The sequence below is a fragment of the Eschrichtius robustus genome, chromosome 16, assembly GCF_028021215.1.
Source record: "Eschrichtius robustus isolate mEscRob2 chromosome 16, mEscRob2.pri, whole genome shotgun sequence".
In the NCBI taxonomy this organism is placed as follows: domain Eukaryota; kingdom Metazoa; phylum Chordata; class Mammalia; order Artiodactyla; family Eschrichtiidae; genus Eschrichtius; species Eschrichtius robustus.
Genome location: NC_090839.1, coordinates 51,392,476 through 51,408,552, shown reverse-complemented (window position 1 = coordinate 51,408,552; position 16,077 = coordinate 51,392,476). Strand labels below are relative to the sequence as shown.

The 16,077-nt window shown below is 45.4% G+C and overlaps 1 protein-coding gene across 2 annotated transcripts in view; it reads right to left on the bottom strand.

Moving 5' to 3' along the window:
- The window catches only part of FAM234A (family with sequence similarity 234 member A), a 31,140-nt gene extending 15,338 nt beyond the window's left edge, over window positions 1-15,802 (bottom strand). Inside the window, exon 1 of one of the 2 annotated variants that reach the window (XM_068565329.1) lies at window positions 15,744-15,802. The gene's annotated coding sequence lies outside the window, so the exon portion shown is untranslated. The remainder of the gene's footprint in view (window positions 1-15,743) is intronic. The other variant, XM_068565328.1, reaches the window with a different exon arrangement.
- Window positions 15,803-16,077: the final 275 nt, after the last annotated feature.

Below are 16,077 nucleotides of genomic sequence, written 5' to 3'. Positions count from 1 at the left end.
ATAATGTTTTTCTAAGTTTTATACCCTATAAATGAAGACCTAAAAAATTACTCATTATATAAAATGAAACATAGCCAACATGCAAGATTCATTTTCACTTACCTAATAAATCACTTTCAACAAATACGTTAATATTTTCTTAAGGAATAATGATTTCCAGTCATTCAAAAACTAAAAATCAAATGTTCTGTGCCAGGAATTGTAAGTGTGCCTTTCTAAGATCATTTTTGTGTGTCATTATTTTTATTCTGGAAGTTTTAACTAATCAAAGTGGTGGTTCAAAATAAAATTTGGAAAATTTAGGAGTGTATTGATTCTGTTCCTGTAACAGAATTTCATGGGAGGACTTCCCTGGTGGTCCAGTGGGTAAGACTCCCCGCTCCCAATGCAGGGGGCCTGGGTTCGATCTCTGGTCCAGGAAGTTCCACATGCCATGTGGTGCAGCCAGAAAAATAAATAAATAAAATAAATAATAATGATGTCTCTTGGCCAGTTTGACTTTTTTAAAAAAATATATTTATCCATTTATTTATTTATTTGGCTGCGCAGGCTCTTCATTGCGGCATGCAGGATCTTTAGCTGTGGCATGCGGGAATCTTTTAATTGCGGCATGCGGGATCTAGTTCCCTGACCAAGGATTGAACCCGCGTCCCCTGCATTGGGAGCAGGGAGCCTTAACCACTGGACCACCAGGGAAGTCCCTATTTTGACTTTTTAACACATGGCATCTTTACTAAGTGCACTGGAAGGTCTGTCGTTGGCAGAACTCGTGCAGTAACTTGTGATGATAAGTCACTGGACCCATGATAGACACTGCAAATAGCGCACATTACAGCCACTGTGGAAAACAGTGTGGAGGTTCCTCAGAAGACTAAAATAGAATTACCATATGATCCAGCAATCCCACTCCTGGGTATATACCCAGACAAAACTATAATTCAAAAAGATACAGGGAATGGGGCTTCCCTGGTGGCAGAGTGGTTAAGAATCCACCTGTCAATGCAGGGGACACGGGTTCAAGCCCTGGTCCGGGAAGATCCCACATGCCGTGGAGCAACTAAGCCTGTGTGCCACAACGACTGAGCCTGCGCTCTAGAGCCCGCGAGCCACAACTACTGAGCCCATAGGCCACAACTACTGAAGCCCGTGCGCCTAGAGCCCAGGCTCCGCAACAAGAGAAGCCACTGCAATGAGAAGCCTGTGCACCGCAACGAAGAGTAGCCCCCACTCGCCGCGACTAGAGAAGGCCCACGTGCAGCAATGAAGACCCAACGCAGCCAAAAATAAAATAAATAAAATCACTTTATTAAAAAAAAAAAAAAGATACAGGGAATTCCCTGATGGTCCAGTGGTTAGGACTCAGCGCTTTCACTGCGGTGGCCTGGGTTCAATCCCTGGTTGGGGAACTAAGATCCTGCCAGCTGTGCGGTGAGGCCAAAAAAAAAAAAAAAAAAATACATACACCCCAATGTTCATAGCAATGCTATTTACAATAGCCAAGACATGGAAACAACCTAAATGTCCGTTGACAGATGAATGGATAAAGAAAATGCAGTACATATATATAATGGAATACCACTCAGCCATAAAAAAGAATGAAATGATGCCATATGCAGCAACATGGATACAACTAGAGATTATCATACTAAGTGAAGTAAGTCAGAAAGAGAAAAACAAATACCATATGATATCACTTATATGTGGAATCTAAAATATGACGCAAATGAACCTACCTATGAAACAGAAACAGACTCACAGAGGAAGACTGGTGATTGTCAAGGGGGAGGGGGTTGGAGGAGGGATGGATTGGGAGTTTGGGGTCAGCACATGTAAGCTTTTATATATAGACTGGATAAACAACAAAGTCTCACTGTATAGCACACAGAACTATAGTCAATATCCTATAATAAACCATAATGGAAAATAATATTAAAAAAGGCATATATATATATATGTATAACTGAATCACTTTGCTGTACAGCAGAAATTAACACATTATAAATCAACTATACTTATGTTAGCTATAAAATCATAAAGAGAACATCTTGTCAAGCTCCAGAATCGACACATACTTTTAGGCCATAAGAGTTCAGAGTTTTATTCATAACTTTGTAAAATGCTATTTATGTATGAAACAAAGCAGGAAAACATATTGAGAGGGGTTATGTTTACAGAATACTTCTTCAAGGTGACTTTTCTTAAACATACATGCATATTTAAGTAATATTTAAGGAAGTCAAGCAAAGTAATAGTACAATTCCACAGTTGTGTACGTTGTCAGTGACAAAAATAAAAATGCTTTGGTGGTTAAAAAAGAGAAAGAGAGAGAGAGATTAGCACCAATATAAAAGAACCCTAAATGCATGTACGTAAGGTACAGGATGGCGAGAAAGAGCAGATTTTGAAGCTGGGCTCAGTAGTGAGCTCTGCCTCTGGATTGTGGCTTTCCTCAGTTTCTTTTTCCTATTAGGTTGTTGGGAAGGTTCGGGTAGTGCATGTAAAGCTGGGGGCTGAGTGTGCGGCGGGGGCGTGGGGGGGGGGGACTCCCTCCATCGTTGTCACCACCCTCTCCCTGTGCTGCTCCTTCTCTTTCCAGACACAGAGACCTCAGGCATCTCACCAGCGCCCTCTTTTCCTGTTAAACGAAGCGTTTCAAGCCTGGAGCTGCCCAAGGAGTTGAGGGTCTGTATTTGAGATCCTGAGAACCTGAACTTCACTAAGGAACACAGTCTCTTTGCACTGAAGGGTCCCAAGTCCTCCAGTGAAGTCCCATGACCTCCCACCCCTCCGTAAGGGGGCTTCACAAAGCCTGGGTCCCACACCACTGGCAGCACACAAGACAATTTAGGTAGTGCCAGGTGAACATTTTTATTTCTAGTTATCTCTGTATTTTTTCACGGATGTCTTTCCGTTTATGGTGACAGTGGTCTTAGACTTCCGGTAACTGATAAAGGTTCTTTCCTTAACTGTTTATTTTGAAGTTACTGATTTATAGGAAGTTGCGAAGATCATACCGAGAGGCCCCGTCTCAGCCTTCCCCAGCGGTTACAGCACAACTGCGGAACCATATCAAAACCAGGAGAGCGACGTTGTAGTTCTATGCCATGGTGTTCCCTGTGTAGATTCATGTATATCAAGATACAGAACTATATTCCATCACCACAAAGAGCCACACCCACCATTCCTCTCCCCTGGCAACCACCAACCTGTTCTTCATTTCTAAAATTTTGTCATTTGGGGAATGTTATGGAAATAGAATAACATAGTATGTGAACTTTGAAATTGGCTTTTTTCACTCAACACAATGCGCTTGAGGTCCCTCTGTGTTGCTGCTGTATGAATACAGTTGAGTCCTTGTATTGCTGAGTAGTCGTCCCTTGGTATCCACAGATGCTCAAGTCCCTTACATCAAACGGGATGCACATAACCCTACACACACACCCCTCGCTGTACACCTTAAATCATCTCTAGATAACCTGTAATACCCAGTACACTGTAAATGCTATGTAAACAGTTGCCAGTGTGCATTGAACTCAAGTTTCGCTTTTTGGAACTTTCTGGATTTTTCTGCCTGGAATACTTTCAATCTGCATGCAGCTGGTTGAATTCACAGATGGGGAACAGGGGATACAGACAGCCAATTCAGTTTTTAAAGAAATGGCAGCTTTGTAGTTTGTTGCACACATATGTAGGATTGCTGTATTTTCTGTGTGGCTCAGCCTTTTTATCATTGCACAATGCCCCCCTGTCCCTAAGTAATTCTCGCTCTAAAGTCTATCTGACATTAATAGTTCTTCTTATCTTCTCTTAATGTTTGCATGGTATATCTTTTTCCATCCTTTTATTTTCAATCTACCTATATCATATATTTGAAGTAGGTTTTTTTTAGACAGCACAGGAATCATTTTTTTTTTTCTTCTGGCAGTGCCACACGGCTTGCAGGATCTTAGTTCCCCAACCAGGGATCGAACCTGGGCCAAGGCACTGAAAGCACTGAGTCCTAATCACTGGACTGACAGGGAAGTCCCTGGATCATGTTTTTTTTTTTTTTTCAAATCCACTCTGCAAATCTGTATTTTCAGACCACTTACTTTTAAGGAAATTATCCATATATTAGGCCTTTATTCTGCCTTTTGTTGTTTGTTCTCTGTTTTTTTGTTTCTCACTTTTGTTCTTCCTGACTTCCTGTGGATTACTTTATGAATAAGGGAAACATTATTTACAATTCCAGTTTTATTTATCTAGGTGCTTTAGCGTGTTTCACTGCAGATTTTTAGTGGTTGATCTGGACATTATTAGACACACCTAACTTATCAGTCTCCTGCTGTCAGCATTTTCCTAGCTCAAGTGAAGTGTAGAGACCTCACGTCCCTGCTTTAAGCCTTTACCAGTCTGTGTGTAATAGAATTGTGTTAAATATCTCCTCTACATACATCTACACATCAGTGTTATATTTTTGCTTCATTCATCAAACATAATTTAGAAAACTCAAGAGAATGAAAGTCTATTACATTTACTCATATTTTTGCTTTTTCTGTTGTTCTTTCCTTCTTCCTAATGTTCCAAGAATCCTTCTCTTAACATTTCCTTTACGTTTCAAGAACCTCCTTCAGTCATTCTCTTAGAGCAGGTTTGCTGGCAACCAATTCATTTTCCTTCACATGATAATGTCTTTATTTCTCCATCATTCCTGATGAATAATTCCCCAGATATAGAATTCAGTGTTTGACATTTGATAGGTTCTTTTCTTTCAGCCCTTGAAAAACATGATGCCACTTCCTTCTGGCCTTCACGGTTTCCAGTGAGAAATCTGCTGTCCTTTGAATTGTTTTTCCCCATAACTCAAGATGTCAATCTCTCTTGCTGCTTCCAAATTTTTTTCTTTGTCTTTAGTTTTCAGAAGTTTAATTACAATGTGTCTTGGAGTGGGTTTCTTTGGGTTTATCCTGCTGAAGGTTTGCTCAGCTTCCTGAACCTGTAGGTTTACATCTTTTGCCAAGTGATGGATATTTTCAGCCATTATTTTGGTTTCTGGGGCAGCAGCACAGCTGTGAGAATCCGGGGTGGGAGAGCTACAGCCCAGGCCATGGGGACTCGGGACATGGCTCCCTCCTCCAGCTCTGTGCCCCCAGCCTCTCTGGTGTTTTCTCTTAAAGTGTATTTAACTAGAAAAAGTGAGTTAATTAAACAAAAGTACTAAATAAAAATAACTGTATAGTTATGCTGCGAGTATGGCACAATCCTGAGTGGCACATGAATGAAGTGGGAACACTGCTTTCTTGGCCTTTTCCTGTCCCTTCTGGGGACACCTCCACTCCTGGAGTATGGAGCCAAGCCCTACACGTTGCACAGTCCTGGTTACTAGGAATTTGCCATATTCTGAACTAAAATCTGCTCTCTTGTAACCGTCCCCTGATCCAGATTCTGTGCTTTGGAATAATATCTAATCCCTTTACCTACATGTAAGCCCTTCAAGTGTCTAAAGAGCATAAATGAAAAAACTGTGTTCGGGAGGTTGTCACCTGCTACCCCCACAGCTGTGGCCCCCATGACGGGTTGTAGACCCTCCGGTGTCCCTGAAAAGCCTAATCCTAACACTTCCTTGTGTCTAAGTCCACCTAAAACATCCTTCCCCTTCAAACCCTACCCACCCCTCAAGGCCCATGGAAAATACCATCTTATTTATGAAGCCTTTTCTGGTTCTTCTAACCAAATGTGACCCAAAGCCAGTCTGGCGTTTTTTTTTCTTGGCAGTGGGGATACTTGTTTAAAAGGGAGGTCACAATTTAGGAATGATTCCCTAGCTAATCTAAGTCACCACAGGTGGTGGTGTGGTCTAGAGGAGGGGCTGGGACTGGAGACCCCCTCCCATCCGAGGCACCCGGGCATCTACCCAACCTCTCTACACCAGTCAACGTTCCTGTTTGCCAAAAACACTTTAGCTAGTGTAGGTAGAAAGAGAATTTGTTGGAAAGAGATTAGACAGTGCCCAGAATGGATGGGGAGACCAGAGAGTCAAACTCAGAAAACGGGTGGACGCCAGGGATGCGAGGTGGCTGAGGCTCCGGCGGGCCCATGGCCGTGGGGGCAGTCTGGTTCAGACACAGCCGCTGGCACCAGGCCCTGCTGCCCCCGGGCTTCCTCAGGGGGACCCTCCCAGGACAGGCTGGGACCCTTTCTCTCCCCTACACGCTCTCACCAGCTCCCTGGAGAAGTCCGGAGACAACACTAAGCACAAACTGGCCCCAAAGAAACACAGCTCTCAAACATAGAGAAGCAGAGGGGAAACGTCACACCTGGGCTTTCCCAGTCCTGCGAGTCGAGCCACGCAGACCCCAGGCCTCAGGACACTGTACTGTGAGCAACACCAATGGCCACAGCCCTCACCTCAGGCAAAGCCTGACCTCACAGCGTTATTTTTATACTGGGGTCAGTAAAAAAAATTCCGAAAAGTGCAATACTGAATTCTGCTTTGTAACGTCTTTGAATATTTGACGGGCTTCATGCAGAAGGGTGGCAGCAAGATGAGGGCCAAAGGGCAGAAGCCACAGCAGCCATTTCAGCTCCTGTGAGGCGACAATGCCCTCCAGACGGAGGGTCCCAGCGCAGGGACGGCTCGGGACACTCCAGCTCTGGTGTTTTCTGACTGGAGGTTGAAGCAGAACTGGTCCTAAGCTCTGCTTCCCGTCATCCCTCTAAAAGCAAGGACTTCACTCACTGTTCCCGCAGAAATCAGAAATCACTGGCTCGCTTGCATTACTCTGAATAATTTCTTTTTTTTTTCCTTTTAATCATTAACAGAGTTCCAAGTTAAAGGTACTTCATAACAAATAGGTGAAAGATACTGTGATCCTTCTCCAGGGAAGGTTTTATTCTTCAGGAGAGAAAGCTGGGTAGGGAGGGCATACCCAACATAACCAACTCAAGTAACAAAACTTTATTCACCTAAAAACAAACTGAGTTGGAGAGAGGGAGAGATGATAACCTCTCTATTTGACTCCTTGAGAATCCTCCCCCTCAGCTGGGTCCCTAAGAGCAGGCGGTGGGACCACAGTGCCGGGTGGGGCGGGGCAGTGAGGATGGGCCGTGTCAGGTGGGTCGGTCCATGTGCCAACTGTGCTGCTGGCTGCACAAACATCCACGTGTGATAGACTCTCACATCATCAGACACACAGACAAGGGAGCCCGTGTGAAAACTGGCGAAACAGGAATGGGGCAGGTCTGCGGCGCAGTGATCAGCACTGTGCCAACATCTAGCTCCCACCTCTGATACTGCGCTGGCCCCAGGGACGTCAACACCGAGCCCGGGGGAAAGCACTGCAAGCTTTTTGTAATATCTTGTGAGTCTATAATTAGTTCCAAAGAAACAGTTTAAAAAATAATAATAATAAAACCCTTGAGGGGCTTCCCTGGTGGCACAGTGGTTGAGAATCCGCCTGCCAATGCAGGGGACATGGGTTCGAGTCCTGGTCCAGGAAGATCCGACATGCCACGGAGCAACTAAGCCCGTGCGCCACAACTACTGAGCCTGCACTCTAGAGCCCACGAGCCACAACTACTGAGCCCATGTGCTCCGCAACAAGAGAAGCCACCACAATGAGAAGCCCGCGCACCACAACAAAGAGTAGCTCCTGCTCGCCGCAACTAGAGAAAGCCCACGCGCAGCAACGAAGACCTAACGCAGCCAAAAATAAATAAATAATAAATAAATAAATTTTAAAAATTAATTAAAAATAATTTAAAATTAATTAAAAACGAAAACAAAAACAAACTTTGAGCAAGGCAGGGGGGTCAGAGCTTCCCCAGGGCCCGGCGACACCTCAGAGCCGCCCGATCATGAAGCTTCTGCTCCAGAGGTGGGAACTGTTTCTGTTTTGTTCTGCTTGTTCTTGGCAGAACATCAACCACAGTGCAGTTCTACGAGGACATCCAAAAGAACAGCCAACCCCCAACCTGCCACTATTTCAAAATAATTACTGCCTTTCTGCAAACCCCCCACGGCAATCACCTCCCTTCCCACCGTGGGGAAAAGGTTCGTGTGGTTCCTTGCTGCTCGTGTACAGTGACGCCCGGGAACATGTACAGTACCACGCAGGTGCCCGAGGTCACGGAGGGCCCGGGAGCAGGGCCGCCCGGGCAGCAGGGGAGCGCGTGTGTGGACAGCGGGGCCCCAGCACCGCCAACACTGAGGACACGCCTGATCCTGAGCCCAGGTGTTGTGGCAGAAGGCTCACACCAAAGGCACACAAGCAGCTCAAGGTGCCAACCTGACCGCAGTAGACGCAAAGGGTTATCCCTAAGCCGAATCACTAAGTCTGTGAACTCCAGGCTTTCTTCCTTTTTGTTTCAAATCGAAGCTGCTGTTGTTAAATTCCACATAAAGAAGTAAGGGAAACGTAAAAAGTCTTTTGCCTCTAATACAGCAATGAAGCAGCTGCAAGCATAACCTAGAATAAAGCGCATCCCTGAAATCAGGTGTGTTTATTAGTTCTTCGTTGGCCAGCACAGAAAAGACCCACAGCCACCGGCCTATGGGCTCTAAGTGACAGGCCCACCGGAAAGACAGGCTTCTGGAAGTCCAACCTGGGCATAAAAACGCATATTTCTGTGTTAGCTAAACTCAACGTTGAGAAGCCTGGAGAACAGGAGTCCTGGGGAACATCAGGGCAGCAGATCTTAAAGGAAACACAATGCACATTTGTACACATATACAGAAAATTAAAGGAACACTTCCCAGATACTGAAAAGGAATGAAGAAGTTTTCACTTAAAACAAAAGCTGTTAGGACACAACAAATGAAGAAAAGATAATAAAGGGAAAGCCCCTGAGGTTAAGAGACTTGTATCTTTACCTCATTTGCATCTAATGTCCTTTTCTGTCATTTCTAACCAGCTCGTGGTCTTAAGGACAGAAATCAGAAATTGGTTCACAGGATTTCCAGACAGTCACTGACTGGGATTTTCTCCTGCCACTTCTGAGCTTCTGAAATGATGACTAATGCAGTGCACTTTTTGACTTAAATGTCAAGTAAAACAAAAAAGAAATGAAGAAAAATGTGAGAGATGAGAAAGAAAATGTATCACTATGATACATATTAGGGTAAAAGGTATGAGCCTAAGAATAACCTGCTTGAGATAAACATGCAATCCCTGTGTACAGCTTTTCAAAGGGCCACACACCTGCGGGTGTGTCTGCTCAAGGCCAAACCTGCCCTCCTGCCTGGTGGGGAAGGACAGTAAAGCCCAGTAACAATTAACATTTGGAGGGGCAGGAATACGCAGTATTTGCATAAAGGAAATAACTCCTTTTTCACCAAGAGTTCTTTCTCTGAGGACACTTTACTGAGACAGAGAGAACAGAAAATTCAAAAATAAAAATGTCTCACTCTAACTTTTTTTTTTTAATTTTATTTATTTATTTATTTTTTATTTTTGGCTGCTTTGGGTCTTTGTTGCTGCGTGCGGGCTTTCCCTAGTTGCAGCGAGCTGGTGCTACTCTTCATTGCGGTGCGCGGGCTTCTCATTACAGTGGCTTCTCTCCTTGCGGAGCACGGGCTCTAGAGCGCAGGCTCAGTAGTTGTGGCGCGCGGGCTTAGTTGCTCCGCGGCATGTGGGATCTTCCCGGACCAGGGCTTGAACCCGTGTCCCCTGCATTGGCAGGCGGATTCTTAACCACTGCGCCACCAGGGAAGCCCTCTAACTTTTTTTTGATGGATAAAGAAAGCATAAAGATTCTAACAGGTGAGACACTGAGAATAAATAAGCAATGATGCTGTAAAAAAAAAAAAAAAGATTCTAACAAGGGCAGGGACTTTGCTGGTGGCTCAGTGCATAAGAATCTGCCCGCCAATGCAGGGCACATGGGTTCGATCCCTGGTCCAGGAAAATCCCACATGCCGCGTAGCAACTAACCCCGTGCGCCACAACTACTGAGCCTGCGCTCTAGAGCCCGCGAGCCACAAATACTGAGTCTGCATGCTGCAGCTACTGAAATCCACGCAACTAGAGCCCATGCTCCGCAACAAGAGAAGCCACCACATTGAGAAGCCCACGCACCGCAATGAAGAGTAGCCGCCGCTCGCCACAACTAGAGAAAGCCCGCATGCAGCAATGAAGACCCAATGCAGCTAAAAATAAATAAAATTAAATCTTAAGAAAAAAAAAAAGATTCTAATAAGTGCAGAGGGAAAAGGGAAAATTGCTCCAACAAATAACTGACAATTCTACAGCTCTTATGAAAGTAGGGGGTTTAACCTTTTTAAACTAAAATTTGGTAACTTTTTTTTTTTGGGAGAAAAGATCACTTCAGGGGACTTTCATAAGAGATGCACCCCCCCCTCCCAGTTTTTAAATTTTCAATTTTACAGAATTCTTTTCAGACAACGAATCAAAGAGATCAGACTTTGAAAATTAAGCACTTCCACTGGAAAGGTAGTTTGTATATTTTAAAAATTGGTTTAAACTAAGTAAAATTTTTTTTCAGTTTAAACTGGATGCCTTAAAATCTTAACTCTGGTTTTAGTTGAGAATTTTGAGACTTAGTACCACAGTCAGCTCTGTGACAGAATAAGGAAGGAGTAGCCCACTTCTATTTGCCCAGACACAGGACACCTTCCTCCACTCACACAGGAATAGCTACTTCTCGTATTACCTGACCTCACTAGGGTGACAATTTCACAAAGTAGACATTATTTTAATCAAAGGTACCTGCAAATTAGAAAACACACAGAGAGAAAATACATTTAAATAGGCAGAGGACAGGCTTGGAGGAAACAGCAGATGAGCTTTTTAATTTTTTTATTATTATTTTTTAAATTTTTATTGGAGTGTAGTTGATTTACAATGTTGTGCAGATGAGCTTTTTAAATGGAGAAAATATGTAAGGAATACTTAGGAAAAGACTCTGATTATAGATTAACTTTACTATCTAGCTTCACCAGTTAGTAACAGAAACTGAAAGGATTTTGTCACTGGATTAAACCATGAAAAGATCAGCTTACCACTCTGGGACTGCGTACTGATATGGTCCAGGGTGACTCGAAGGTGCAGCTGAGAGTGGAGCAGATTTCTTTCTTTCCACTGGGGAGCTCTCAGCCCTAGTTCACACTCAGCGGGGTTACTTTATTAAAGGACAGAAATTACATTGGACAAAACATACTGCATCTTGTCATGTATCCACTGGGCATGTGTTTTATCTGCAAATTGCCTTTGTCCACTTGGCCCTGCTGTGATTTAACCAGTAAGGGATCCTGGTTTTCTTTTCTTTTCTTTTTTTTTTTTTGTCTGTGCCAGGCAGCTTATGGCATCTTAGTTCCCCGACCAGGGACTGAACTTGCACCCTCAGCAGTGAAAGCGCACAGTCCTAACCTCTGTACCACCAGGGAACTCCCAGGGATCCTGATTTTCAAGTCTTTCCTCTGGCTGGTCCCCCTGCCAGGAGGCCCTCTCAGTGCTCTGAGCCTCGGCTGGACTCGCATCAAGCCTATGTGAGCACCGCGGACCAGGAATGCCACCTTCCACCTGAGAACTCGAACTTTTTCTTTCAAAGCACCCATAATACTCCTCCCACAGCCACTGACCGAGAGCTATTTTAGGGCAGCAGGACTTCCCTGGTGCCAAACAAACGACAGACGCTTGGTAAGTGTCAAACTAAGTGTCAGTGAAACGGGGGAGAGAGCTTTTGGGAGCCGTTCCTTGACAAGAAGGTGAGATAAGGCCCATCATGCTCTTCATTCAAGAGCTTGTGTGGATGCACAGACCTCATGACCTGTAATCACAAACCCATCTTATAGTGTGAGTGCTCAAATGCTCCCCAAAGCCAGCTGTGACATATACAAACGGTTTAGGAATGTCTTTTACATTAGGAGGCCTGTGTCCTGGCCCAGTGGCCCGAGTGTTCTGACAGCACTTCAACCAGAGGCATGTGAGAGACACCCACAGAACCCAACTGGGCAGACTGGGTTTTCGGCTGAGCAAAGCAGAAGTCAGACAACGACGGCTACAGTGTTCAGTTGTTTACAGCAGAACAACTACTTCTTCTCTTCACCAAAAAATAATCTCAAGGCCGACAATAGGCCCTTAATCATCTTTCAAATGAGAACAAATTTTAAGGTCATGCATGGTTCCCGGATAAAGGCAAGTGTTTCACAGGCAGGTCAGTGCTTAGGACCTGAACCTCAGCACACAGTTCCTCTCCTTCACGAGATGCAAAACTTTCAGAGTAATTGAGGGCGGCTTGCATACCACCTAAAAGGGAGTTACGGAGGAATGGCTATCAGAATTTCAGACAAGCAACTATTACACAGAACAAGTTTTGTAGGTTTGTCTGTAAAATAACATGGAGTAAGCTTTTTTCCTGCGTTCTAAGGAAGATTTAATTTCCTTTGATTCCCCCACAAATCAGTGTCTCTTCTTGTCCTTACATTAAGGACAGCAGAAGCTCTTAAGAAGATAAAGTATAATTCTTACTTGATCACTTTTGATCAATCCTATAAATAGGCCTTAACTTCAATTTACTTATTTATCTTTATTTTTTAAAAACTTGTTGTCACATAAATGTTTAAATATTCATGAAAGTAGAGACCACCAGCCCCATTCATCCACGACCCAGCTTCAACAATTACCAACACAGAGCCAACCTTTTCCATCTACAGACCACACTTCTCTCCCATGCCCCACCTCCAATTGCTTAAAAAATTTCCTCCAATTTTTAAAAAGTTAGAGATATGCCACTTGATCTCTCAATATCTGTTTCCTGGTTATTCATTTAGGAATCAGCATTCTTCTTCTTCTTTTTGGACACCAGATCCAGACAACCTAAGCTCCATGAAGGATTTTACAAAGTCAGAGGGGGAACAAAACTCACTAAGTTTGTGGGTTTTCTAAAGACTGATTTCGGGTGAGGTACGTAGTAAATTCTGAAACAACCACAAACCCTGCAGATTCTGATGTATCTCTTCAGTTGAACCCCTCCTTTCAACAGCCGCTACTTTAGATTGTATTTTTACAACTTCTCACCTGGATTTCTGTAGCCCTCTCAAACCTTCCTTGATGCTGCAAGAGACATCTTTCTAATATCTCCTGATCATGTCATTCCCCTGCTTGAAACTCTTGACTGACACTTCACAACTTTAGAACAAAGCTCAGCCACCTGAGTTTGCCTGCAGGTCCTTCCACCACCTGGCTATCGCCTACCTCTGGTATCATGTCCTCCCAAACCCTACACCCAACGTCTGTTCCCCCGTCACAGGCTGACCTACCAGTAACTCCTGCTGGGCCTTCACAGCCCACTCAAACCAGACCCCCACTCACCCATCGCCCGCCACTGCTCCATACTCACTGACCCACTGGTGAGGCCTACCCCCAGATGGTGAGGAACTTCGGAGGGCATCACTCGTTTATTGCCTTTGTCTTCCCAGGACAAAGCATAGTGCGCGGCATAAAATAAACATACACATTCACCTGTCTGAATAAATGTCCAATTCTTGCTATGCTCTGCTTGTAAACTTTTCTAATTGATTTGAAATAGATAGCATGTATCAGACATAGGGGTCAATCTGACTACCTGACATCCACTCCTTCTCTCTGTAACAGCACCTGGATTTTCTTTGGGTAAATCCACTTTCCCACAAGCTTAGTGTGGTTCTGATAACTTTGGGGAGGGCTCCTTGCCCAGGGCTAGCTAACTAATCAGATTTACATGATTAGGACCCAACTGAATACTAGATCCGGAACTGCAACTGGAATTACAGGAATAGGCACTCTTTTCCCACAGGAGTGGTTTTAAAATATGTTCACAAGCTCTTTGATGTGCCTCCCTTCAAAGGTGAAGTCTTTAGTACCTAGTGATGCCAGCAAACAGAATGTGGCAGGAGCAGCAGCAAAATTCCAAAACTAGATCATAAAAACCATGGTGACTTCCACCATCCTCTCTCTCCTCTCTTACCGCTTGCTCCGAGGGAAGACAACGACATTTGAGGACGTGGGCCCTGTGGCTAGGAAATAAGGACTCCAGCCAACAGCCAGCCAGCAAGGAACTGAGGTCTTGAGTGAGTGGACTGTCTTGGAGTCAGACCCTCCAGTCCCAATCAAGACTTTAAATGACTGCGTCCCCAGCCAATGTCTTGGTTGTAACCCCATAGAGTCCTTTGGGACTTCCCTGGCGGTCCAGTGGTTAAGACTCCACGCTCCCAATGCAGGGGACACGGGTTCGATCCCTGGTCGGGGAACTAAGATTTTGCATGCTGCGTGGAGCGGCAAAAAAAAAAAAAAAAAAAAAGAATCCCATGAGAGTCCTTGAACTATAATCACCTAAGTCACTCCTGAATTCCTGACCCACAGAAACTGGTAATACATGTTTGATGTTTTAATCCATTAAAACATCATTGATGTTGATTTGTTACAGAGCAGCAGATAACTAATACAAGCAGGTAGAGCACAGGCAAGAACCTGAGAAGAAGAAAGGCAACATAGAAACAGGTCAAAGAGAAAGTGTGTGAGAGGATGGTAGTAAGACCCCCACACTCCATCACTAAATCCTGATGATCTCATTTAAGCCCCTGGCCCCATCTATTTCTGGTCCCCTGGACTTTCCTAAGTGAAAGTTGGTGTAATGCCTCCAGAGGTTGAACTAGTTTTAATGGACGCTTGACACTTGAAGCCAAAAGCACTCCAATCCGTGCAACAAGGACTCAGAGAACTGGTAAAATGCCCCAATAAATGTCCACTTCATTGATTACAGGGTCATTTCCATTTCACTCTTTCCTGATCCGTATTCTCTCTTTAGCATGCTCCATATTTTGCTTATTTATCTTACTTATTATCTGTATCCTCCCGTAGAATTGAAGCTCCTTGAGGACAGGAATTCTGTCTTGATGAGTGCTATATGCCTGGCACCCAGCAGACACTCAGTACTTGCTGAGTTCATCTAAGCTGCTATAACTTCAGGCTCACAGGGAAAGTGCAAAGAGAGCAATGGAGCCATCTGGTTGAGGCTCAGAAGAACATTAGCAGCCTAGGGGTAGGTGAGCACATCATACAAGCTCCTCAGCTGAAATCACGGGGTTGCAAGTATTTGCACTTGTCTATACCCTGATAACCTACCAGTCAGCTCCCAGGCAATCAAGTCATGGGGGAGCTGAGAACTCTCACTGACTTACAGCGTTCTTCCTCGCTTTTAAACTCTGCTTTGCTTTTGCTCAGTAAGACAGGCTGTAGGGAGCAATCACCTCTATAGATGAGTAACCGTCAGCTGAGCTTTGGGTTACTGAGCCAGTCGTCAAACAGACGCCGTCCTAGAAAGAGGACATGCATATCTGACCCTGGCGAGAGGCAGCTCATGGACATACTGTTTTAGTATTAGTATATTTTTAAATTACTTCCAGGCAACCCGTGCAGCGATGGCTAGCTTGCCTCCTATGCAGCCAACGGGGGTGGGAAGGTTCCTAATGGGAGTTAAATCCTGTCTTTGGGGGAAAGCGGGGCTGAACTGAGCGCCACGGAAGCCCAGGCTGCGTCAGTCGGTCCTGCCAATCCGCTGCGCTGCCCGGCTCCCACCCACAGCGCGGCGCGGACACGCGCGGACTCCAACGCTGGGCGGTGGGCGAGAGCACGGGCGGGCTCTTGGGGCTGGGGTCTCCTGGGGCCCCGCGCCGACGCGGAGAGACACGGCCCGGGAGGGAAAAGGTGGACCCGCGCGAGGCCCGCGGCGCGCACGCGCGAGAAGGAAGAAGACGCGCTACTCACCCGCCGCCGCCGCCGCCGCCGCCGCGCCCTCCCGAGGCTGCCAGAGCTGCTGCCCGCGCCGCCACCAGGCTGCTCGGCCCCGCCCCCAGCGTCACTTCCGGTCGGGCGGCGCGGAAGCGCGCTCAGGCCCCGCCCCGCGGCCGACTCGGTTGCTGAGCAACGCGGAAGGTAGTGGTAGCCCCGAGGATTGCCTTGGGGGTGCTGCCGGTCTGCTCCGGTTCCGCGGTTGTTAGCGCGTTCGAGCATCTTTCATTAGTTTTACTTGCGTTGGCCCGACGTTTCCTCTTCCGGAAGTGCCTGTTCTGGTCGTTGGTCCAGGTTTCTGCTGAAAGGC